The 27,538-nt window shown below is 41.8% G+C and overlaps 1 protein-coding gene across 6 annotated transcripts in view; it reads right to left on the bottom strand.

The window, feature by feature from the left end:
• SUSD6 (sushi domain containing 6) overlaps window positions 1-27,538 on the bottom strand; it is an 88,207-nt gene that overhangs the window by 57,054 nt on the left and 3,615 nt on the right. The window contains exon 1 of one of the 6 annotated variants that reach the window (XM_068946162.1): window positions 23,487-23,508. The exons of 4 other annotated variants lie outside the window; for them this stretch is intronic. The gene's annotated coding sequence lies outside the window, so the exon portion shown is untranslated. Of the gene's footprint in view, window positions 1-3,200; window positions 3,220-23,486; window positions 23,509-27,538 lie in introns of those variants that run through there. One more of the 6 variants, XM_068946163.1, reaches the window with a different exon arrangement.

Genomic DNA, 27,538 nt, shown 5'->3' on the forward strand with positions numbered 1-27,538 from the left:
TTTTATTTTTTATAACGCACACTGAGAAATACCTACTAAAAATGGATCAGAACAACAGCTGTCTGTGGCCTCCAAGTCAACAGCTACACACCCTCTTAGAGAACGCTATGAATAAGGGAAAAAAATACCCATTGCTTCCTGGTTACAATCATCACGGGCTCTTTCACACCTCGTGGAACAAACATTGGAACCTGACACGAAGCAACCTCCCCAGTGACACTTCGGCATTAGACCCTCTCTTTGCATTTCCAGCCCAGTTCTCACAACAAAGAGCCAGCTGTTCTGACAAAGCAGTAGTTCACTTCTACATGAACTCCCTGGAACAGGCATTAACTTCCACTGAAATCATGCAGGCCAGACTTCCCACTCAAACTATAATCAGCCCTTTCCAACAAAGATGACGCACACATATACAGCAGAAGCTCTGCTAAGCCAAGTTGTTTGGGGACCTCTGCCGTTTCTCTTCTAGACCTTCAGAAACTGCCAATTCCTACTCCTTACTCCAAAACGGTCATCTGCCTTGGTAAGTAGCATGCATTTTCCTAGGACTATGATTAATTTTCTCATCTCATTTCACCATGGTAGCAGTCCTACGTCCCTGTGGAAAAGCGTTCTTTGAAAGGCCATATGCTCAGGACATATGAAAAGAACCAGATTTGGGTAGTTCTGGCGCACTGAGGACATGAGATGTGGGGGGGAGACAGTTTGAGGCACTCCAGCTGCTCAAGATGCCTGGCAAGGATATGTCCTGTGCCACTGTTGCTGGAAAACAGGTCTTCAACCTGGGTTCTTCAGCATTTGTTTAGGGAAGTGTTTAGTATGCCTGGAATGCTACTGGCTTGCTTTTAAATACCACATTTGAAACTTGCCAAAGAAAATGAGTTATCCTCAACCACATCAGAAATCTCTATTTTAACCACTTAGTTTCCTCTTCACAGAATAATAGTTAGAAATTGATTGTTATCTCCTGAACGCAGCCAGTAGAGACTGTGTCAGCAGGATGAGTTCTGGGTGTGCACAACATACCTTTCAAAAGGCTAAGCATGAGGATTGTTCTTGCCTTGTGGTCACACTGCAGGTGGAACCTAATGTGAACAACAACGCGTTCACAGAATTTAACTTTCACTCATAGTTACTTTTTTGTGTTACAGTGTGACTACTCACTGAAATCAGGCAAAATAAGGATTCAATGGAAACAGTCATCATCTCAGCTTCTTTACAAGAAAAGTCCCAGTGCTAGCAGCGGAAAAAAAAATCCAAATTTTACAAAGAAGAAAAGGAAAGACCAAATAACCTACGTAACCTGCCTCCCTCTGCCAAAGCAGACAATACAGAACAGGCGCGGTTGGTAGCTTAATTTCATAGCTTCACCTTTCAATTACAAAAAGGCAGTTTTCTGCATAAAACAGGCACAGTGTAAAGCAGCGGACTGAACCGCACTACCCTCTGTTACAGCAGGGGGTCACAAGGACAGATGGAGCTGCTTATTCCACAGACCGGAATCTGCCCACATCCCAGAGCAGATCAAGACTTGATTGCAGGCTGTAGCAGGACCTGAACTGTTGCATTTCCCCCTTCATTCCTGAACTGTGCCACAGGGCTTGGCCCATGGCCTGCAAATTCAGCTGTTTCTTTTATGTGCATGTCTCGTTTCAGCCTTCTCTTTTTTCTCTCTCTCTCTCTCTCTCTCTCTCTCTCTCACCACAGCTTCTGATATACCACAATTTTTGATACAGTAGAACTTCCATTTTCAAAATGGGACGTTAGCAGGCTTCCCTCTGAACAAACTCAGATCAAATTCAGAAACTCCATTTTATCTCTGATAAAAGGCACACATCTACCCACAGCCCTATTACGGCACACTTAAGCTCTAGCCAGGAAACTGAATTTTTCACTGTTGGATAACCAGTCCCTTACAGTTGGGAAATTCACCATAACATCCCTGCCCAGAGTGAATGAACTTGCAAGATCCACCAGTCTGTGTAGCTCATTCCCCAACCTCTTCCTCTTCTCTCTCCTTCCCATCACAGTTCAAAGTCCTATTTGCATTAGGGCATGCTTTTATACCACTCCCTTGCTTGCCTCCTTATCTCACTCAGAACTTCCCCAAGAAGTCATCCTGAGGTTAGCTCAGCATATTCCCTTTTGTGGGCTAAAGGCACAGACTGCTTCCTTCCTCCATCAATTCCCCTTCCATGCTAGCAGCTGGTGCAAGCCTTTTGTCTATGAGGCTTCTTCCCTCTGCAGCCCAGAGAGCGCACACCAGGCTCAAAGAGACTCCCAGGTAGTCCAAAAAGACCACAAAGCTATACAAAGTCACTGCAACTGCAACTGTCCCCTCAGAGGTAAGAAACCAAGTGCTAATTTTTTCCACAATAAAGCATGCAGGGTTGCACACAGGGTGGTATTCAGCAGTCATTACTGTCCATCGCATGCCAGAAAATCTGAAGTCAGTCGTGGATTAACCCCAAACGGTTTAACATTCCTCAGCCCAGTGTGATCCACAGGGAAATTTGTAAGCATGACAAAGCCACCCAACAGAGCCCAATACACTGCTACTGCTCAGGGCACCTTGCTTGCCAGCTTCCTCTGTTCCAAGTTATCCAGTCAACAAAAATGAAAGAGAAAAAAGGCCTGGAGCCTCTTTAAGAAACACCTGTGCCCATCCAAGAAGCAGCAAGATATTCTATGCAGCATCCCCTTGAGAACCACATGATCCATTGGGGCCTTTTTTTTTTTTTTTAAATGTAGGAAAAGTTGTTTAGTGTTAAATTAAACAAGCGGGAGGGAGGGTCTCTGATCCTTTAAGGAAAACCAGAGAAAGTGTATTTTCACTATACACTTTAAAAGTCCATTGCTACACTGCTGTCAGTCTTCACAGATATGCATCTTGTACAGTCTAAATTGCTATTTCATTCTTTTTACATGTTATATCAAAGATTTCAGAACAAACCAATAAGGCATATCACCTCGAAATTCTAAATAAATCTGTGTACTGCTGCAGTAAATTCCACCTTCCCAAAAAAGGTATCAAAACAGGCCTCAGAAAAAAATGTACTCTACTTCAAGACTGAGGACATCAGAGATGCAACTGCAAAGAACACACTTAGCAAGGTACTCTGATCTGTGAACACACAGGAATTGAAACATCTTAGCATTTTTTTTAAGCCACAAAAATATTTCCTATTTAATTGACTCACTTTCACATCCTGGGACACAGTAAGGAGACCACCACAGAAGGGCTTGCTTTAGGACATGGTTTTCATTATTGATGAAGCTGTTAGAAACACAGTCTCAGTCTTGTGGAGACCCTTCCCTGTTTCCAAGGGCTGGTGGTTGTCATGCTAGGCCTGTCAAAGTCACAGAAGATATGGATTTTATGACTGAAAAATACTGGCTGGTTTTTGTTGCCTTGGTAAGTCTGGGAGGAAGTCCTAGGCACCATTATCTCCTCAAATTTTAAGAAGTTTCTCTGAAAGTCACAAAATGCCATTGGAAAATTTTTCTTTTTTGTTTAGAAGGAAGTAGAGAAGACTATCAAAATCTGATCATCCTTCCAAATAAGGAAGGAGAACCTAGTTAAAGCCAGCTCAGCTGCTATGAACTTCTGGGCACCAGTAGAAAGGAACAGCAGTGTCATGGGTGGACAGGGGCAGAGAATTAGACAAGTTCATACATATAGCCCCTCCAGTGCATAACAGATTTCAGTGCTATTACAAAAATGCTCATAGTGATGGAGTTACTTAACCAATTAATAAAGAGAAGCCAGTAATTAAGAAAAGAATACTGGATCTACTTTACCTTTTTTTTTTTTTTTTTTTTTTTTTTTAAGCACACTGGCATCTACACAAGTCAGAAAAGCAAATGCGGACACGGGTTAAACTAGACACTGGGGAGTAATGGAGAATACGCCTCTCATGCGATTTTTCTCAGCTGATTTTTTTAAAATATGCTTTTATTTGGAAGAGTATTCCCTTTGGAAACTATTGTTTCAGTGTTTTTCCCCTGCTGCACTGCATCAGAGAGGCTAGGTTTCATATTTTCAGCTTTAATCAGTACAACAGCACATTTACAGAGGACCATATGCACAAAATGTTCCAGAACAGTTTCCAAAAATAATAAGTCCTAAAAAAGAAAACTCACAGTAAACCAAAATGGATTCAGGGAAGGGGAATAAAGAAAAGCAGTGTAAAGGCAGAACATCTTGAAAGCACATACAGGTCTGAATGATGCTTCTAGTAAGAACAGGATTCTCAAAGCAGCATTGGGTTGGCAGCATTACTTTTACATCCAGGATGCTTTTTTTTCATTTATACAGCTGTGCTGATCTGTTTCAGGGAACACACCACAAGGCTCATATACAGTAAAGGCTTGTTTTATATTCCCTCACTACCAGAATGTGCTTCTCCCCACCCTCACCACTTGTTGTGCTTCCGTTTCAACTGATGTGGCTAAAAGCAACACTCTGCTATACATGCAGCTGCACCACCACTAAGCAGAACAGCCATTTGGAGAGAACACCCAGCTGGGAAATCTTTCTCCTACCAAAGCCCTCTATACAACTCTCAGTGAATTAGTTTGCCACTTAAGTGAGGAATTATACTGGAAGATGGAGACACTCTTTTACATTTATTCCTAAAGGTACAGCTGTGAGACACAGCTCACAAGGAGGTTACAAGCTGCTGTCTATTGCCAGATATGAAAATATCCACTTACCTACCTCTAAGAGGTGATGACATTTATATGTAGCACTTAATATCACTCACATAGAAAGTTCTCCACATTAGACACGTTCTGAGATCAGGCCTTCCCAGGCTAACAACAGTCTTGATATTTGGATGTCTGTCAGTGCAAATTTCTTTTCAAAGACAAAACCAGACAAACTGCCCTGAGAAATAAGACTATAGCCTCAGTATTCGGAAAATAGCACTTTCCAGTCTAATTTTATTTGTTAAATTGAGAAAGTTAAAAAGAGTTTCAAATTCTGGTTCTAAATTTAAAGACTGCATTTGGGATTTTAACACAACAGAGAACTGTTTCAATACATTTTAATGAGGAAAGAGACAGGCCTTCAAAGGTCTGAGCACCATGACTCAATTTTGTATCTATTAGTTCACTGTGTCTCTTCAATGCTTTTGCTACTACTACTATAAAAAAAAGTTTCCCATTTTTCCTATTTAGATGTATTGTTCTAATGTCACAGACAGATATGAAATTGCTGTAAACCCTTGCTGTGACTGAGACCAATTATAGTAATACTGGATACATTTTACTCTGGAGATGCTAGCCAAGTTACTGTTTTGTCAGCATACAATTCAAAAAGGAAAATTCAATTTTGCATTGTCATTCAAAACACTCAACATTAAGACTCTAAGAAGATTAGCATAACATTTACACACAGATCCCTTCCTGTGAGGCCACTGTCAACGGTGGCTGTGGAAGTTCCCCTAGGCAGGTGCGGGGTCAGGCCAGCTCAAGAAGGCTCCTCAGCTAGGCACCCTTCGCTGGGAGCAGGCCAAAAGGCATCAATCTAAACATTCAATTTGAGGCTTTCAGACTCTAGGTAAGGTGCTATCAGTTAATATCAGCAGTTAATACTCATGGGCTGTGGGAAGAGGGGGCAGGAAACAAGAGTCTCAAGCCCTAACAGCTTCCTTTGTTTTAAATCATTGTCACAATGATCATCTCACAAAGAACACACTTATAATTACACGGGAGAGCCCACAGCCTTTTCTCCCTTTTTAACTGGTTTCCCTCAACCAGCTCTACTTAATTTGATTTTCTAACATGAGATCAGTTTTAATTATATTCCGATCTGGGTAGCACAAACATCAAACCAGACACTAACCACTGCTTATGTGTGAGCATATGCACACAGTCAAGAAGCCAGGCATTTAAAGCAAAATCTCCAATACTGGTCAATTTCTAACAAGGTGTCCAACTCGCTTCTTGTGACCTACAGCTGGGATTCAGAAGTTGCACGCTGAGGAATTCCACCATTAAATTTGGGCTGGAGGGGGAAAAATGCCAGAAAGAAGAGCAGAGCAGTAAGAGTAAACAAGGTAGAGCCTGTCATAAATAAACCCTGTAACTTGCACTTCAATAGGAGGTCAATTTGATGCTTAAACTTCTTCACTTGATTCAAGATATTTATAAACCAGGGGCATAAGAAAAAAAATACATATATATATATGATGTGAACAGTGGTTGCTGGAAACATGACAGCTTTGTTCAGAGAAGGCCTGAGGTGGGACCCAGGATGCTCTGAACTGCAATGTAAAGCAAGGGGGAGCACCTGCATGGCCTCCTGCGCCCATCCCCCTGCACCATACTGGAATTGTCACAGGGAACAATTCTTCAGCTCCAAGGGCCTCTGCACAGCTGCTACAGAACAAAAATTCAAAGTAAAATGTTCAGCAAAGGTTTCTTGAGGCACCAGAGGAAGACTGTCTGATAGTATTTGTTAACTCAGCAGCTCTTAATGAGGTTTTTTTTTTTTTTAAAAATATAGCAGTACTGGTCTCTCTGCCTTTACTGACTGGAAGTCTAGCCTGTCCCTTGTACATCAGTGCTGCCCCTTCTTTGAGCTGACCAGGGCGGGAGCTTATCTCTCCGGTCATTTGAGCACTGACAGACTTGCACTGCTACCTTGGCTGTAGGACGGCCCTTTCTTCCTGGTGCCTAGACCAGTTTCCGAGCTGCATGCCCATGCTGCAGTTCCTATTCCCACTTTCCAGCTAACCATCCCCTTGAAGACACTGATTCAACTATTTGTTAGCTTTTCTGGAAAACTGAGCTACACAGAGCAGAACGCCAAGAGACAGCAGCTTGCTCTGGCAGTACATCTTACAGTTTTGTACAACAGCGATAAAGCCTACAAAGTACTGCACACAGGCAAGAATCACACATACACCAATCCCAAGTCAGAAAGAGACATACCCCAAAGTTAGATGACACGGGTTATTTAATCTCCTGCCTCACAGCTTTGCTTTTGCACTAGACCACCCAGGACTGCAAAAGCACAGCCGGGATTTGCCCAGCCTGTCTCAAAACTCTAGGCAAAACACTCCCAAAGAGCACATTTCCCTCTCCAAGGCTTACACGTGCAAAGACAAACCCCAAATAGAACAGCACGCAATGCCTCTTTCACACTGGGAACAGAAGCTAGAAGCGGAGCTTCCTGTCACCCACGGTTCCCAAGCAGCTGGCTTGCTGTCCTTCAGCAAAACACACTGCTCCTGTGTGCTGCCTCCCTGATGTCCCCAAAGCCATATTCCTCCATTACCTGAATGTGCCAACTACCAGGCAAGCGTCCTGGTAACTCCACAGTACACAATATTTGAAATAGAAGCAAGAGGAGGGAGAGAATGTAGTGGCTTCATTGGATTTCTGTATTTTGTTACTCCTCCAGAGTGCTTATATTCAGTGTCAACAGAATGGGCCCATGAACATAAAGCATATCGCTTACACTGCCCTGGACATCTCTTCCCCATGCTACACACACGCAGAGCTGAAAAGTTGCAGATCCTGCCTCATCCCCCTCAAAAAGGGTAGCTTACAGCAGGCACCTTTAACTCTTAGTTATCAGTAGGGTGGGAAACACTGCCAGCCCACTAACAGCTAAGTGAATAGACACCTTCTGCTTTGCCTGGGATTTTGACATGTCTCCAAGCATCCTGGGCAAGTACACCCAAGCTGTCAATCTATTTGTCACAAAGCGTTCGGGCACAGAATTCCCAGTCAGCTCTACTCAGCTTAATGGGAAAAGTGCAGTAACTCTAACTCCCTGTAAAGGGAGACAGAAATAACTCAAGCAAGAATTTTGCAGATAAATATGGAGGCCCTGGCACAGCCAATAATCCTCAAGCAATTTCCTGTCTCTGGAGTCAAGGTTCCCTCAGAGAGAACTGATTGAATAAAGGTTATTAAAATAGGTATACAGCAAGCTAGTTTAAAAGTCATCACCTTCATATTTTTGCCTGTAACACCATGCTCCTGCTTGGATCACTAAAATCTGCTACAAAAGCCTACAGGACAGCAAAATTAACATGCCAAACCCGCAAAACTAGAGACACAGATTTAAATGTCTTTCAACAGCAGATGATTTTCATGTTCATTTAATCTATTTTAAAGTGAGTTCCTCAAAGGGAATTTACCTAATCCATTTATTACTATATTCTTAGAAATAAATTTGTTTTACCTATTCTGTGAATCTGACATGCAGTTTAGATTTTTAGAGTCTTTCTCACCAAAATAATTCTCTCTTGGCCTTTCCAATGTAAGTCTTTGCTGCAAAAGAACAAGCTAAATCCATTTTTTCCATCTTTCAGTGTTATCAATTTCCACTTCTTCCAAGGCCAAATATTTTAAATTGAATCCAGATGGAGAGAATATTGTTAGTTCCTACAAACACTAGTGTTGGGGGGAGCACTTAGTCTGATATCAGTATGTTAAACTGGCTCAAAAATACTAACTTCTTAGGTATCTCTTGAAAAGCAGACTCCAACAACCACCTGATGCAGGGAGTAACAGTAAAAGCAAAAGCAATGGAGCAACAGTTCAAGAGAAATAGAGCAGGCACTTAAAGGCTTGTTTTACACACAAAAGCTCTGCATCTTGCAGAAAGGTTTAAGCATCCACAGATCGGTGCCTGCAGAGTTTCTAAAAACGGTCCCTGTATAAGAACTGTTAACAAAGAAATTTCTGGTTTGGCTAACCTGTTCTTCACTAAACGCACGGAAAAGGAAGGGTTGAAAAAGAAAAACAGTTGTCGTCTGCAGCTCTAGCTATAAAGTTCAGCACCATTTGGAAAGATTGTATTGTGAATGTGATGTACAGCACCAACAGTCAAAGGAGCTGGTGGTATGTCATTTGCAACTCTCCAGGCTTCCAATAGAAACCTTCAAAATCTTTTAAAAGGCAACTTAGTAAGCTTCATTTTGTCAAAGGGCTAAAGTCCTCTTTATAAGATGTGCATCCTAGCTTACCTAAAACTGCTTTTCTGTGTGAACTAAACATGAGTATTTAACAGAGGTACACAACACACAGTTGCCTCTAGACAGCAAACTGTCTTCTTTGTCTCCCTTTGCTCTTTAGGGTCTACTTTCCTCCTGAAGTGGAGTCACTGTTTCACACACACGGCTTCCCTAGAAGGGGGGGACAAAAAGATGCCTGCTTTGTGGAAAATAAATAGCTCCACTAATTGAAGCTCCACAGGATGTCACAAAGCCCATTTTGAAGAAGCTACCTTCCTTAGCACATTACAGAGCACAATAGCTACCAAAAGCCCTCTTTTACTTGTTCTACTTTTTTTTAGTGTTTTTATTTTTATTTTTTACTTTTTTTTAAGCTTTCTTTTTTAGCTTTTGATTTTTGAAATTCTCTATTCTCCGATCTATTACCACTGGCATTACACGTTTGCAGACTGTGGTTCCTAGAGTTTTTATAGAACTAAATAAACATGAGACTAAAACAGCTAGGAACATAGCTTCTGGGAATCACCCCAAAAGATGCTTCACATCATGCCTGCATGTAGAAAGAGATCCCATTGGAACACCTCTACTGCCCCTTGCAAAGCATATGATCACCTGCCAATGAGGGCAAAGCTCAACCACTCCACATCACATGGCATAAAAAGTTACTCTTCCCAACAGGTAAAGGCTCTCAGGATAGAGACCTCTCTAGAATTGAAGGCCTCAAAGCAAGAGATCATCTTTAGTAACACCATCACCAATATAAGACTAAACTATTCCCTGGAAACACTGTGGGTACTTTAACCTCTAAGGAGGAAAGCAAACCAGGTAGAGGCCTGCAGTGTCAGCAGCTGCAAGATGCCCAATTCTGAAGGCTTTTATAAAGCTGACTATTGGACTTCCCAGCTGCATACAGCCTAGAGACTCGGGAAGAGATACTACAAGAAGAAATCTTAGTGTGATGAGAATTAAGAAACACAGGCAAGAGTAAAGCATTAGCTTTGTGAGGGCCATTTCATTCCACATGGTAACGGTAATGCTCAATCCTCATTACCCATTCCTATAAGCAGTTCATAGAGCTCACCTACAAACCAGTCTTCAAACGCTGACAATATGCGGACTGAACCCTGCTCACCTCTGTGACTGTTCATTCAGGCCTACGCACAATATACAAAAGATTTGAGACTGGTGAGTTAAGAACTAGCCTAGTAACATGAAAAACACTGCTACAAAGGAACGATGCACAATGCACGAGACTGTCGGACTTGGCAGAAGCCTAAGAAAACTGAGGAGGAGACTGGAAAGGAGGACAGGCCTTAGAAGTACCAGGGTTGAGAGGGGTCTGTTTCATGGAATTAGCCAGTGTTAAGGATTGATATTAATTGTAGTTATTATTAAAGGTGAGCCTAAGGTTCACAAACACCTTTATTTTCAAAGGGCAAAAAGGAATCGTATGCTTATTTAGACAAGAAATGTCTAAGTCTCCATTTCCTAGACAGAAATTCTTCTCCTTGCACTATTGGCCCGGAACCAACAGGAGACGGAAGGGGTATCAGAGGAATCAACCAGTCTTGAAGAACTTCAGAGAAGATACTAATATGGTGAAGATTTCTTTCTTAAAACCACATCTGAACTGCATGCTGGTATGTCTAGGTGAACTGCAAAAGAAATTGTTCGTCACAAGGGTCAGAGCAGAATTCTAGAAACCTGAAAAGGTTTCAAGCCTTCATTTGGGTAGCACAACTTATCTTGACTTGATAAACGTCAGGTCCATCCCAAGCAATGCTTGGTTTGCTGTCATCACCTATAAGTAGCCATTAGACTTCAGGCAAGCCTTCTATTTCACTAGAATCAAGTTGGAGAAGATTTGTCTTTAGATAGCACAAATGTTGGCAATAAAGGTTGGACCTATCACAGGTCTACCAAGTCTATTTTCCTATATTTGAATACTTAGACACATTCACTTAAAGAAAACGAAATCTTCATGCTTTCTTAAAGCAGAGTCTCCTTCTTCACATTGCATGGACCATGCTTATTGTAAGACACACTGGCTGTCAAACATAGGAAAAAAAAGGTTAAGGCGGCATTTTAGCTGCAAGACCTTCTCATGCTGCGCAATAAAAGCCCCACAGATCTCTCACACTGCCTTTTCTTCCTCCGCATGTACACCCCTGCCCCCCCTTAAAGCCTTTTGGCTGAAGTGTCATTTCTTATTCCATTCTCTCTTTGGCACATGCATTTTAATATTCTCTTTGATACATTACAGCTAATTGTTCTGACTCACTATGGAAGTCTGTGCAATGGAAGAGATACGCACAAGAAGCCTTGGGCACAAGCCAGAGGATAAACTTTTCCTTCAGAAAAGCATGTGCCGAGGCAAACAAAACCTTCACAAACACTTCTTGCCTCATTAGTATTTGCAGGGCCACAGGAGGCAGAAGGCTGAGCCTAGAAAACAAACCACACTGTGCTAGGTGCTCTATGAACACAGAACAAAAAAGGCCACTGCTGCAAAGATGTTATGAGGCACCGTAACACAAAGAGACGGACAGAGAGAAACTGCCTCTTTAATCTGAGCTATGAGTGGTTCCCCGGGTTCCTATTCTTAGCAGCTTCTTGCAATTTTCACACCCAGTGAAATCCAGAGCTATTTCATCGACTGCAAACATGCAAAAAAGATCTGCACCACACCTGTTTTTAATGCTTTCTTTGTTCATTACATACAGTGGAATCAGAGAGCTGAAAAGGAAATTGAAAGGTCACTGAGATACATGAGCTATTTCTGTCACGGAACATGCCAATAATTTGGCACAGAAGCAAGAATCAGAGCTAGACTGCTTGGAAATAGGTTAAAGAAAACACTTCCCTCAAATTCTTATCAGTAAATATTTAACTCCATTTTTATTTTTGTAGCTGCACTGACACTGAATTGATACTTATAAAAACAGGTTTTGCACTGACATTGAATTGATACTTATAAAAACAGATTTATGAAAGTGGTACAGACTAAGACTGCATATTCTTTACTTCCCTTGCTACTTGCTCTCCTCCATTCTAGTTCCCATTCTTTTCCCTCATCTTCAAGGCTTAACACAGCCTCACCTCTGCTTTCATCTCTCTTATATTCCTTCTCAAGACTATTACCATGCCTCCTTACCCTCTCTGCACAAATTCCAGTTCACGCTTCACACACAAGAATGAACTTTCCCTCTCCTGCCATTCCTTGTGCCATTTCCTCAGCTGAACTTATTAACAAGGTCTCCAAGACTTCCCATGACTGCAAAAATGCCCCATGGCACATAGGAATGAGTTTGTAACATTTTGAGGATGGTTACTTTGTGCATTTTGCAAAGGTTCTGTGCAGCTTCTGTATTAGCAAGTTACATCTAGTGAGACCTGTGGGTGCACACCTCCCTTTCAACAACAGCTAATTTGTACTCTCACTTTTCGGAGCATAGCGCAGAGACGAACGGCATACTCTGAACAGAGGCTGCATTCCTTCATGCAAGGGGTTATCACCACTGCATAAATATCCTTAAGAGGTTTTCTGAAATAATCACAACTGAGAACACAAGAATCTCCTGCTCCAGGGGAAAAGGAACCAACTGGCTCCTCTCCAATGCCAGAGGTGCTTTCAGAAAGCTTTTTTTTTTTTTTTTTTGGAAACTGTTTCCCAATTTATTCATCTCTCCTTAAGAGGCAAAACCTATCCACAAGCCTACGCTCTCCTCCTTGACTGAGATTCTGCTAAGAGCTGCTGCTGAACGTATCTTTCAAGGCTTGATATTAAGCCAAAGCCTGCACAGCATGGACAGCGGGGTACTGCAATGACAGTGGCGAGCAAGCTACCAAGAGCAGCTAGACAGAGAACACAGGTTCATTGCATAAGAGCTCCAGCCATCTTGGACATTGTTCTCATTCATCATTTATTCAGAGCTTAAGATGTTTTGGGAAAGAGTTTCTGCTCACGTACATTTTGACAGCACCTCAAAGACTGTGGGAACTTTTGCTATATCAACAAGAACATTAAGAGGAGATCTCTGTATCTCTTCCTGATCTCTGAATGTTTCTCTGGGCTCTATGTGCATTTCTGTAACTGGCCCTAGTGGAATTCTCAGGGCAACCAGAGTCTGCTCCAAAACGCAACTGTCAGTAGATTTCACTTTGCATGGTTTTCTTCTCTAAGGAGAACATTAAAACTTTAGAGCAATCTAAGATAACTGAATCACTCTCTACTCTTAATCCTGATGTCCCTAGATGCACCCCTCTTCCCTCTCATAGTCCTGTACGGTTCAGTCTCCTACAAGAGCAGATACTTTGTATGGCCCCTTGCCTGGCTGTGCCAAGCGGCCTGACCAAGGAGCCACACTAAGTTTGGAACCACCTGCACGTTACACTATTCTGCAGGTAAGCTGCATGCAAGACCACCTCGTCTCAATAAGACAGCACCTATTGCATTAAACTCGTGCGTATTGCATTAAACAATGAGCACAAACACATCATCTCCCTCTTTAACTGCTGCACAATCACTTACATGAAAAAGCCAGTACCTACATTCTCTCAAAAAGGAAAACACAAAACTACTTATTTAATATTCCTGTTTCACCTTAAAGGATCCCATCACCCTACACCTCACAGAATCATGGGAAAGTTTTTTCTTGTCAAGCCATGGCAGCTTCTTTGATATTAACAGTATCCTCCCTCCCCCCACCCCCGCCCCAGCCAATTCCAGAAACCTTAACAATAAACAAACAAAAACCTACCACCACGTTCTTTGTTTGACACCCCACCCCACCCACTCTACCCCAGTAAATATATCCACAGTGACAAATACTTATCTTTACACACAGAAGACTAGCAGGCAGCATTCCTGGAAAGGGGAAAGAAAAATTTTCACCAAAGCTAGATTAACAGGAAAAAGGAAAGGAGCCGTCTTTATCCATGCCCAGACAAGCAGCCCTCAGAAGGGGACAGTTCATAACCCTAACCCATCGTAGCAGCACGTGCAATAGAGGACATATAGGTCAGCATGGCAGTGCAGGCTCACAGAGAATCTCTGACACCACCTTAACGCAATAGATCTCTGGTGGCTAAGAAAGGTGCCCCTTTTCCACATGAATACCTGAAATTTGATTTATGAAAAGCTGAGTCATTCCTATCAGCAAGGACTAAAATTTCTCCTACTGTTGTGTCAATGCTTTAAACAAACAAAACCCCCATGTAAACACAGACACAACAGAGAACAATTCTTTATGGGTGCGATCATCTATATCCTGCATATCAGACCAAGGAGTGCTGAAGTCTATCTGGCACTCACAGATGTTTGTCTATTGCGGTCCATCACTGCATGCCTACTCTTCCTTACTGAACTGGAACAGCAGCTCACGTGTACACAAGAGAACAATTACACTGGCAGGGAGAACATAAAAAACAACCACTTACATGCAAAAACATCTCCATTCTCTCACTGAAACAACACTGCTCTGGATACAGACTTGCAAAGAAATTGCATTCACCAACAAAACAAAACAAACTACCACAACGAAGGTGGGGTAGAACATTCTGTTTCATGTTGAAGAACAAAGTTCAGAGGCCAGGAGGAATCACGAAATAGAAGGAGAAACTTTTAAACTGAGCACACTGACCCAGCATGCAGGGTTCAGTTACCACCTAGATACACTCAGGCTTCAGATCCACAATCCAAGTGGCACTTTATCCAGCCTTCTTTAAACACAAATTTACAGTTTCAGGGCAATAATCAGATTTACCGGAGCTGTAGCACTACAGGCCCATTGCAAACAGGCTAGAAAGAAAAAAAAAAAAGTGGAACGAGCAAAATAGAGCAAGAAAGGAACATCTGCTACTTTTACCAGGAACGCCATATGGTCTGTATCTGAGGAGAAAAGAATGAGTTCATTCATTTTTAAAAGCAGAAGTAATAGGGCATTCCTTCCAAGATAAGAGGAGAAGGATGTCTATTCCCCTTCCCCTACCACCCCCAATTCAAATTTGGCTTTATGAAGAACCAGTTGCCAGTGCTGCTAGCACTCCAGACCGGACAGTCAAGCTCAGAGCGCTTTTCATGACAGCATGCCAGAATGAGAAGGATAAAAAACACTCCTTTAGCATTTTTGTTTAGCTCGAACATAAGCCTGTTTCATCCAGAGCACAGCCAGAGCTGCAGCACTGAAAGACTAGTTTTGTCACTAGCAGATTACAGCAATACTCTGGAGCTGTAAGGCATTTGGCAGCAGCAGGGCTGGTTAGCACAGTCTCAGCTGCTACCCTGAGTCCATCTTCAATTCCCAAAAGCATTGCCCAGAATTGTAGCCAAGACAGTTGGTTCAGATCTAAGCACCCAAGTACCCATCTTGCTACAAAAAAGGTGGCAGCAATGTTTTCTAGTATCTTGCAGAACACAGCCACATCAGCTGAGAATGTTTCCACTTCATCTATGCCATCCAACATGGGCCTGCCTGCCACACAGCAAACTTCTAATGCAGGATACAGAGGGCAAACATGACCATCTCAGTGCATCCTCGTTCCCTCTTAAAAACAGAAGAGTAAGGTCTTTTTTTTTTTTTTTTTCCCCCGAGCACCTGCTGTCAATAGGTATCATTTGGCTGTGTAAGTCATTTGCGAGGCAATAAGGCCCTTGGTACTGGTAGAGTCCCTCAACAGCTGTCAAGATATAACATGCAAGTTATTTCACCTATTGTAAGACTCCTTCAGCTCTAATAAGGTCCTGTCATATTTGCCAGATCTTTATTCTTCCCAAACCTGAATCCCAATTGCTCTCTGAAATTCAAGTGTTCAGTTTGTCAACTGAGTTTTCATTGCAGGAGACGGATAGCAAAAAGGATTAGTAGGATTTTGCAGCAGTGCTGAGCAGCCTAAGCCTCAAAGAGAACACCGTACAAAAACCTGCCCTGACAGGCCAGATTAACCAGTGCCAACATTAGTTCCCAGATCCACCTAGGTCACAACGTGTCCCAGTCTCCCCTCCCCAACCCTTTAAAATGCTCCAGTCTGAGTTCAGCTATATTTTTTCACCACATTGTTAGTCAAGTATGTCTTTTCTTTCACAACAGATTTGCAGAAAGGCACACCTCACCCACACATCTACCCTGCTGCTGTTAGCTCTCTACCTGTGGAAGAGCTCAGATGAGAAACCCAGAGATGGGTTTCATCTAACTTTCAGCTCTTGCCAAGCAAAGTATTTACTGAGGAAGGTGGGCATCAGTCTCATCTTAAGATCAAAAATATGATCTTTATGCTTTAAAAAAGTCAGGTTTTGACATCATTTTCTTCCTTGTTTCCCCCCCTCTCCCATACATGCATCATATCCCATTTACTGATGATCCCCCTAGAAAAGAACACACATTTTCCCAGAGAGCATCAGAAACAACACACTTGTGTGATGTAGTAACCTGCAATGGAGGCTGAAAACTGGATGCAGACTTCTGACTCTAAAGCCTTTCACAATTCAGGAATCACACAGAGCTTAAGTTATCCTTATATAAGCTTTTCCATGGCACCAGAGGTTACCCAAAGTCAGTTTCCTGTAAGATCCTCCATCTAAATTTCTTCCATGTGAAGAGGAATACTCATGCTGGCCTCACAGAATTAAATGCATTTTCAATTCCTAGGGGGACAAAAATTGACAGTCTTGGAAATCAGAAAGGTTATAGCTCAATTTTAAGCAAGTCAAAAGCCACTGGGAAAGAAAAAATAGGGAACTCCCCAACAAACAGTCCCTTTTCTGTCTAGCATCATTAACCCTGCTCATGGCAAACAGTGATCCAAACCACAGCAAGATCCAAACCACAGCAAGATCCAAACCTCTCTTTTCCTCAGAGAAGGAGGATTTTGTGGAGAAAATAAACACAAAATCTATTTTAAAACTATGTGGAACTTGGGACATCCTATCCTTTTTAGTATTAGTTGAATCCAGTACCGCGCAGGGTGCCCTCAACTCACTCTTGGATTATTAAGCAATGGAAGCCTTAGAACAAAGAAAGGTCACAGCAAACTGGTACTTTTATGGGTCACCTTAACACATGTGCATAGGATTGCAGGAAGTGGCAGGGGCTAAAATGATCCTGCATGTGACACTTGTCCCCTGGCAAAGGTAAGGAAGTTGAGAGGGAAAGGACTCATCTTTCACAGGAGAGAGAAAAAATGAGTCTTAAACATTTTTTCCGCTCCCAAGTCTGCCTTCTCAGCTCTGTAGACCCAACATCAATCTTCATTAGCCTGGACAGCCACAATTACTTCCTTCTTAAAAGCAGTTAAGCTTCGCCTCAAAGAGTCTCCCTTGAATCTTCTTTTTTGTCATCTATCCAGTAATTGGTTAAGGAGTTTTTTTTTTTTTCTTTTTTCATAAATTAATAGAAGCTTCAGGTATTACAGACACAGTCAAGCTGCTCTGCACGGTCTGAATTTTAGACTCATGGTAGCTCTATTACTCACATACATCATGCAGTGTGGAGAAGAGACAAACAGAAGCACAGCCAAGCCTCCATCCCTAAGGAGTGGATTTATTCTGTGGAATATCAGTGTACCCATGTCAACGGGTACACTATGAACTGAAAGGAAAAAGTAGCATTTTACCCTCCAAACTTTTCATAAGCTTACAAACAATAACAGATATAGAGAAGTTTTTCAGCCAAAGGTACAATTTCTCAGTTGACCAAGTCCCTTGAAGTAGTCACTGTCCATCAGGCATTCAGGAATCCCAGAGTAAAGGGCCTTTTTTATTTTCTGAATATCAGCTCTGAAATATTGCCTGATGAAGCTCTAAGAGGAAGGCATTCTGTCTGATGCTAAAAAGATGAGGTCTAGCTCAACGCTACTGCAGGAAGAGATCCCCAAATTCACCTTCCTCCAACAAAAAGACAAGTACATTCTCAATCACAGGCAGCCCATATTTCACGCCAAAAAAATTGAAATTATCCTGTGTTTTTGTTCAATAGAGATTCATGTAAGGCTTCCTCTGGAATAACTACCACTGCATGTTTCCATCCTAGATAAATCCAGTGGTGTACTTAACTGCAGCTGCAGCAAAACATGCACCTCTACAGTCTGCAATGCCACCAAAAGCAAAGTAAGGCACTCCAGAGGCTGTTACTGCCTCAGCAGCAGCAGTGGAGACCCCTCTTTGCTTCCTTCTACCTTAACACTTTCAAATTGAGAGCAGCATTTCCACATTAAGCCTATTTTTCTTTCCAAGTCAGGTAGCAGCCCCACATTCCTGGGTTTGGCACTTATCTGAGACTGGATGGCTAAATGAATAGAGTTCTGTGTCCAGTTACACTAATGTCAATGTCTGCCACCCTCCCAGCCTCCCGCATACCCACGGTACATAAACTCTCATCCTCCTTGCGGCCCTTCCTGCCCTTCCCCTGCACAAGGTCATAGGTTCCCATGTGCCACCCAGTCTGTGAGGAGTGGCTCACACAATCCTATATAAACAGCTGAAAACTTGGCAACCTTACAGCCACACATTGGAAAAACCACAACATAACTGAGTCGCACACCACAGTACAAGGCATGGAACAGCCATACATTACACCTTATTACACTGCAAATGGTCATTAACGGTAGAAGTTAAAAAAAAAAAAAAAAAAAAAAAAAAGGGAATCTTATCCTGTGCTACAAAAGGATTACCTGTAAAATTCAGCTAAGTTATCCAAGTGCAAGTCTCACCACAGTAATGTCTCCCCCACAGAAATATCAGGGGTGCGGGAATACGGATTTAACCTTTTTTCCCAATCGGGTTGATCTCACTTAGAATTTCTTTTGCTAAACACATCCTTAAAGACAAAAAACCTACAGCCAACCAATAATCCCGCTCCCACATCAGATCTTCTAGTTGAAAAGATGACACACTGCAGTGGTGTTTGAAAACAATACATCCATATGGATGGAAATGTTTTCTCTATTGAAAGGCATGTATATCCCGGAATATTTGGTTTCCTCAGAGGTGGAGGGGCGGGGAAGGAACAATATGCTTGGTCAGGCAAAGATGTTTCTACTTTGCTCAAGGCAAGAACCCCAAGCCACAGAATTTGTCTCCCACTCCTGTTAAGTAAACACAAGTTCTCTTGAGGGGACACCTACAACTTTACATGACTTCTTTCTGGATCTATATTCCCCAAAGACAGAAATAGTAACAGGATTAATGAAGAGCTTCAAAGCCCAGACATCAGCAAACAGCTGAATATCACCTCAAAACGTGCAATTTGAACAGAGAAGCCATTCCAATCCTTCCAGGCTTCTGCTGTTCTCTGGCTAATAGCAATGATCCAGCTGGTTAGGAACCAAATCTGGCATTTCTCCTGAGGGGAGGTCTCATAAGGGGCACTCACCTGTTATAGGTACCCAAACCATTATGCCAGACAACTACATCCACCTCTTGTGTCTAGGACAACATAACCCGATTGCCTGCTCTGAGCAGGAGGTTAGGTCAGGAGGACCTCCAAGGGTCCCTTCCAACCTGAATTACTCTGATTTTTCATAACTAAAATTACTTCCTCTCTCAAGGTGAGTGAGTGAGTTAAGTGAGGGTTGGCTAGCTATATTGGTAGTTTCCTTGAACAGACGCAGTGAGAACATTAGCAAGACCCATTTCCCTAGGCATGTCATCATTTTCATCTGAAGGATGCACCCTTGTGAAGGGGAAGGAAGGCAGTCTATCTGTCTCATTTGAACCCTGGTCACTTCACTGCAACTCCCATTCAAGGAGCATTCAGTTGGGAGCCTGACACCCTATTGACAGCTGACTTCCAACTACAATCCGAAGGGAAACATCACCTTCAAGTACTGCTGAATTCCAACCCGCAACCCAAAGGTTAGGTGAGATACCTGACTACTAACTACCTTTACCCAAGCACTCACCAGGACACTAAGCTTTACAAAAAACACAGCTGGCTTTTACGGAGCAGAGCCGGGGTATCAGCCAAGGAACACAAGGCTATCAGAGACAGCAGAGGGGAGGAATTCTTCTTTCCTAGCCTTGCACGCAGCACGTTGCGTGTCACAGGAAAAGTCAAACTTCATTCTTACAATAATTTATTAGTTAATGAGGAATAAATAAAGCCGAAAAATTAAATTAAGACAAGTCTGTTCCATAGAACGTTGGGGAGGGTCACAGTGGTTAGCTGGTCTTCATATTACCTTAAAATTAAAAGAAAAATACAGCGCAAAAAGCCCAAGCCAATCTCATCCAGAATCCAAACCCTCAGTTCATGCATAAACAGAGAGAGAAGTCCCCTCTAGCCTCCAATCAGTGAAACAAAGAAAAATATTTGGGGAGGAAGAACAGATCAGTTTTGAATATACTGTATTGCTTTCCTGTTTTTTAATGCCAACAAAGGCATATGCCTTGGAGTTCCATGCTATAGCACACAACTTGAAAAGGAAATGATAACTATGACAAAACACACACACACACAAAGGAGAATCCCAGGTACCTGTGAAGAGACAGGGGTGAACACTGGCCCACACCAGAGCAGACATCAGTGATACAAGCACTCAGGTGTCAGGTTTTCCACATTCCAAACTGTTTGAGCAGACGAGTGGAAAACAGACACAAATATTTACTGATGAAAGCAAATTTCAGAGAGCATTCAAGGCCTTATGGGAAACTTTCAACTGAACCTGCTCAGAAATGCTTCTGCAGTCCTCCTGTTCTCATTCATTATTAACGGGGGAGAGGAATCCCATTTTCAGCAACTTCTCCAGGTTGCCCCTCTCCCACACACACAGACATAACATTTTAGGATAATTGTTTCAAATAACAGAAGATGAACAGGATGCTGAGAAGTGCCAGTATATGAATACCTCTAAGTACAGGGCATTCACTCTCAGGAAATGCCTTCCATGTGCCAGCTGAGAGCATTAAAAAAAAAAAAAAGAAAGAAGATAAAATCCAGCAACACATATGCCTTTCAGTTTTTATTTTCGGGTCATAAAAACAGTCTTGAAAATGAGCATTTCCTGGGATTTAACAACTGTGGGGTTAATGGGGCTACGCAAAGGCGGTTATGCCCAGCCCATCATTTAACCTCCATAAAATGCTTCACGCTGCAGTTAATACTGGTGTCCCTTCAGGATAAGGTTAACAGAATCAGGGAAGCAACCACCAAAAAAAAAAAACCAACTTCTTGTTTAGAAGTGCTTATAAACCCCCTTCCCACAGCTTTTGCTTCCATGCGGGTTCATATCAGGAACCCATGCTGGATTGCCTTTGTAACCCTAGTTGTGTTATATGGTCACTAGCAGAAAAATAAGTTTCAGGTATAGACCCCTTATCCCAAACACTTCAAATCACTCTCCTCAGATGGGGGACCATCCGATGGAACCTTTCTCTCCCCCTCCACAATACCTTCTCACATGCTTTTTTTGAGCTCAGCTGATCTAGACATCATGTCTAGATAGACAAAAACTGTGCAGTTTGAGAAAATATATATATCAAGTTTTGCTATTGCCACTTCAAGCTTTTGCAGTTCTGTGTTAGGAAAAAAAAAGACAATACACACACAAAAAACAACACTATCCATCAAAATGAAACATTAGGAGAGCATCACACTGACACACAGAAGCTAGCTGAGTGGATGCACTCAATCTCTGTCTTTTAGGGAAGCTCTTTAGCTTGTCCCTCCTGTCCCTCTATTCAGTACAGATACTCAAGAGGGCCTCAAACCATCCTGCAGACTCCCTTACAAGTTCACCAGAAGGCCAACTGAGCTTGACTCGGGACAGATTTTCCACTGAGGACTGCCACAAACTCGTACCTAGAAAGCCTACAATCACAAACTGAACAGCTATCTTGGGAGACTCGTTTTGGGAAGCATAGGGCTGGGCTTTTCATCAGCTTCATATTGCCAAGGAGAGGCCAAAGAGGCTAGCTCTGTACATTCTAACCCTTCCTTTCTTGATTTACCTCCAAGACATTTTCTAACAGCTTTATCCGACATGATCATTTCACATCAAACCCATCCTGTATCTTCACTCCTCTTCCCATTCTTCCCTACAGTCACAAATAGGATTTAGTGAAGAGGTCTGCTTATAGTAGACTATTTTTCTGTGTTATTTTACATGCAAAGTCATATTCCACTATATGCTTAGGCTTCAAGCTCTTCTCTCTACTGCTACACAGATCATCTTTAGACTGGGAGGAGAACATAGGCATAAAATAGAGCAAGATATAGCTTGCATACACATTCACCCTAGAAAACCTTCAGATCTACTCTTAGGAGGAGTGCTCAGAACAGAAGAGTAGTGATCAGAACAGAAGTGTATTTAAAAACACTTGAGAACCAATACTTTTGTTTGCTCTGGCCAAGGAGGGAGGAAAGGAGAGACAGAAGGAAAAATACCTTCTATTTAAGTACCATCTACATGCCTACTTGCATTTCTCCCAGTTACATGCCCCAAAATATAGCAAAAGATGCCACTATACTGATGTCTAATCTCTCTTGCATCAAGTTATTTCTTCACTTAATGATATAAAAAGTATGTATACACACATCCTCCAAAGTATCTATTCAACTGAAGTGCACGAATGAGGCGCTTTTGAAAAACCTCAAAACAAAACTATTAAGTGACAACTCCTCATGACAGACCTCAAAACTCAAGTTAAGTTTCTGCACTCTAGGTAGCAGCTGCAGAAGACACAGACAACAGGCCAGCACAGTAAGATTAGCAGCAGCCAAGAAGCTTAAAGACTTCATCACGGCTAGAACTATTGAGGCAAAGGAGATGTAGAGAGAGGAATTATTTCCATTATGATTATCATCAGAACTAATACTCACACTAGTTCCATCAGCAGTAGGACTCCCCTAGAGTACTGGATAACGATAACCTTGCTGAACGCATTAGAGGGATTTTTTTTTTTTTTTAATTCTACATCCCTCTTCTCCAGGTGGAAAAAAAAAAAAGTGAGGTCCAAAAAATAGCTTGACACTTCATTCTTTGAAAGTATCCAAGTAATTTCTTACCACTGAATCATAAAATACATGAGTAAGAACCTTCTGTGATTGGTTTTCAAAGGTAATATTTGGGAGCAGGAAGGGGAAAAAAAAAAAACATTTTCTGTTCAGGAGTAAAGAGTAGGCAGTATAGGTGCTTTCTCATGTAAGCTCAACTTTGGAAGGTACAGGATTCTAGCACTTTCTATAATAAATGCAAAAGTAGTAAGAGCGTCAGAACACAAGAAACCGGCTTGTGTTATCTGAACACCACGAAAAAGACAATACAGAAAGATATCAGCAAAAAGGCTGAGGCATGGTTATAAAAGAGTTAGAACCTAAGAAAAAGATGTTAGAATACTAGATTTTGATACAGGAAGGACTGCTAACAGTCACTGGTGATCTTATTACTGGAAAAGAACATGGAAAACAGCACATTCTGATTTTAGCCTACAGGAAAGTCAGTGGCATTTGAACAAAATAATAGTTTAGAAAGCAAAGAATTAGGGAAAATAGATAACTAGGTTAGCTTTTATCTTACCTGGTGTTAACACTAACAAGCTGGCACACAAAAGGTTTCAAGTTAGTAAGATTAAAGTGATGATTCAGCGACAATAGGTTGATTTACACTCCTAGGGATGCACAAAAAAAGTAAGTATCAGCTCTGAATACACAAGGGATAAGAAACATACTCCATTATATAGAAGAACCATAAGGCTAAGGGTAGAAACCGTTCTATTTTGTTGTTAGGACACAGGCATACAGATACAGCTCAGGTGCATGCCTTACTTGCAGATTTCATACCTGTGTTCGAGACACACTGCATAAGTTATTCACAGAGACAAAGAGTGTTCAAAACTACCCTCACATATCCCATTTAAAAATCTCAAGTGCAAGAACTGCAGCTTCAAGCATTACTGAGATGAAGTTTTCAGCAGTACTCAGGCTCTGAGATTTTTTTTTGATGGGATTGACAAAGTTTTGAAAAAGTTACCTGAAATACACAATAGAATTGTATCAAGTCCAGCTACCAGACAGACATATACACTTTTACAAATTAAAAAAAAAAAAAAATTAGTGGCCTTAAATATTATACGTTTTTCAAACAAGCACAGGAAGAAGGCACATTTAGTTTGACAGTACCAGAAAAACAGACATCTTTTACTCTCTCTTCCCCTGTCTCCTCCCCCATTTTACTCAGCATTAAAACTAAAAGTCCAAGGAGTTAAAAAGAAAAGATGCCTGCTAATATGGTAACCTTCTTTTCAGAAAGCAAGGCAACCAACTGAGCACTAGGCAAACTGGGACAAACAAAAAACGAAAGTGAAAGCTGTGCAGCTGAATGAAGGAATTTTTGTCTAACTTGCTTAAAGATCTCCCTGTCGCTAAACTTTTCATGATCGTATTTAAATGTAAATTTTGGGAGACTCAGAAGCATGAAGCCGCAAGCCAGTCATCCAGCAAAAACAAACAGACTTGAGATGGAGATTTTCACAGCTAATGAAATTCAAAATAATCCTAGCAAGCTCCTCTTAGTGTGTCTCATTCAAATTAAGCAATCACGTGCTTACCAAAACACACAGCCCCTGAGCATACAACCCGGCTCCCCATTCCCATGAAGTGGCTTTTAATGGGTCTCTTACGAGGCTTGTATGGTTTTATTGCTTCTGCTAAGAAAGCCAGGGCAAAGCCTATGATGAGTCTCCAGAATATTTTTAGTGCCTATTACACAGATATCAGTTTGCAGCATTTCAGGTTCACACAGCTCTTTGCAATGCTGCTCTAGTATTACCAAGAAGTGCCTCTAGATTTTCCTAAGAGAAAGATAGGAGCTTTCATCTCCTGAAGCAAGTAGCATGTCCTTTTTATGCTTTCAAGAAGAGTAAGGGGCCCTTCGAGAGGAGTTGGGTTTACACCTTTCGAGATGATCCCACATATGGCCACTGGGTCATCAATGGCATATGCAGCAGCAGATGGAGAAGCGAAGGTTTTATATCCTCAGAGCGCTGTTTTAGAATTTTGACACTTCTGAAAAGCAGGGGTATCAATCACCCTTCCAGGCTGGTGTTACTGCGTAGAAGGGAATCTCCTCAGGTCTTGTTACTAACACTGAGGAACAAGTTATACAGGCTATTTTAGGGGCAGTTTCTGTCTTGGCTTAAAACCTCACACAGAAGAGGACAAGTTACTGTTAAGTCTTTTTCACTATACATCAATTCTCTTTTGCATTTTGGAGCATCATTAGAGAGCCACACGTACCTAGTACACTATTTTTTCCCCCTCCTTTTGTCATCTAAAGGAATTTTAATCAACATTTGTGCACCTTTCTAGGTCAGAAAAATAAAATGCCTTTTGAGAGTGATTGGCCCAAGTGGGCTCCAATAGCCAAAGGAGATTCCACATTCTAACTGTATTAGTGCAAGCTGTTTCAATATCTATTCCTTTAAAACTTTTCAGAAGTTATTTACCAAGAGGAGGAAAAAAAAAAGCAACCTAAACACATCAAAGACATTCAAGCATCTCTTTTAACATTTAGAGCTTTAAATACAAATTACAGCTCCTTTCAAGGGAAGCTGCCGTAACAGACACTGTTGAAAATCAGAGATAAGTTGCAAATTTAACCACTGAAAGGTCTGTTTTTACATAGCATAAGAACATCACACTCAGCCCCCACATACAGAAATCAGTGTAGGGTTGTTTTTGTTTTTTTAAAAACAAGACTCCTATCAATAGGATTTCCCTCTTAAAACTTACATTCCTTTACAGTCCTGGAGAAAGAGAGCCAACATTCCAGCTTAACTTTCTTTACTCACCTATCTTTGTCTCCAAATAAGCAAGATGAAAGCTTGGTTGTGACCACAGATATCTTCACTTTCCATCATGTTACAAAACTCCATTAAACCAATGCAGGAGACAACCAAGAGCAGCAGCAAATCACACAGACATTTAACTCCAAGGGCAAAATGACTTGAGGGAAAGTGTTTTATGAAGTTTTCAAAATACTTCTGGAGCTTCTAAAGTATAAATTGGGATGGTGACACCAGACATTAAAACTGGTTCACTTCTGAGCATGAGGTTAAAATGGTACATATCTCAGTCCAGCAAGTTCAAGTACTCACAACAAATCAAAGTCATTCCTGTATAAAGTGAGTGTACGTCGCTGAACTGAGAGCTTTCCTAGGAACTGAGGACGCAGCATAAAGACAATGCAGCGTTTGCTTTTCCATATACAAGTGCTTTCAGGAGCTTGTTTCACTTTACCATGCTCTACCACCTCAAAGAGCTGCATTTTGACTCAACTACAAGGTTAGGCTGTAGAGGCGATGACCATCCTGTTCCACTTACGCTAAGTTGTAACAGGGAAGCAAATTTACTGCTGGGTGGGCTGGTTGCCAGGATAGCAGTTCCCCTTGGGAAATTACCAGTGACACGAGACACATTGATCCTTTTTGCTGTGGAGAAGGCTCTCAGGCTTTCAGAGCCCGACCGCCCTTTGTTCAACACGTAAGCAGAAAAAGCCACAAGCTGGGGGAAGGGGACAACTGAAGCAGAGGGGAGGAGGTGGCAGTCTTCTATCTCTAGATTCTGATCCTGCACCTCTTCAATAGTGTGATCCTCTTCATTAAACAGTCCTGAATTATCACACATAAACACCATCAGCTAAAAAGACAAACAAACAAACACACACACACACACAAGCCAGACATCCATTGGCCTGTGAGCAGAGAAAATAAGGTGCTTTCAAAAAAATACATGCATGGTTCAACCTGGAAGTCACAAGTCCCCAAAGAATGTTTGGTGCATTACTGCAAGAGAAATTCTCTTTATTAGCCCCATTAGGCTTGGTCTGAAAATACTGTCTGCAGACTGCATCACAAAGTAGGCCACATGAGAGGACAGCAAGCTTCCTGCGGGAGAACACTGGCTTCTACTACTCAGTACCAAAACCAACAGCATCCGAATGCTGGGTGAAAATATTTTTTACTACATATAAAAGGTCACTTCCTAAAGTTTATAAAAAGCATTTCCATTGGTAAATGTAAGACCAATTTTTTCAGCTCCTCAGCAAACAAGTCTGCCAGAGTCAGAGAAAATTCTGTCTGTGTAAGAACTGAAAAGCAAAACCTGGTGAATTACACAAAAGGACTTACAAAGATGCCCAGCATTTCACAGTCATCTACCTGTCCCGAACTAGTTCTCCTATGCTGAGGGTTAAATCAAGACACCTGGAGTAATTCTGTCTACACCCACAATAACTGAGATTAAGATGTATGATGTCATTTCTAAAGATATAGCACTTGTGAGGATGATTGGATAAACATGATTACAGACTACTGTATTTCTGGCAAGAAAAGTCTGCTGTAACTGATACGTTATGAGCAAACATCTTTGCTATACACAGGCTAAGTTTTCCTTTTTCCTGTTCTAGGAAATGCCTGCGTGTTTCTACTTACATACTCCTAAAAGAGGATCCAATCCCTGCTGCCCCCTTGCTCTTTAAAGAGAGTGAGCCCAGCCCTGCGAGTGAAAGATCATCTCCCTTCCAGCTAAGCCTGATCAGCTGGTTATTACAGCCTACCAGTGGTTCAGCAG

This window comes from Struthio camelus, chromosome 5, assembly GCF_040807025.1.
Source record: "Struthio camelus isolate bStrCam1 chromosome 5, bStrCam1.hap1, whole genome shotgun sequence".
NCBI lineage: Eukaryota > Metazoa > Chordata > Aves > Struthioniformes > Struthionidae > Struthio > Struthio camelus.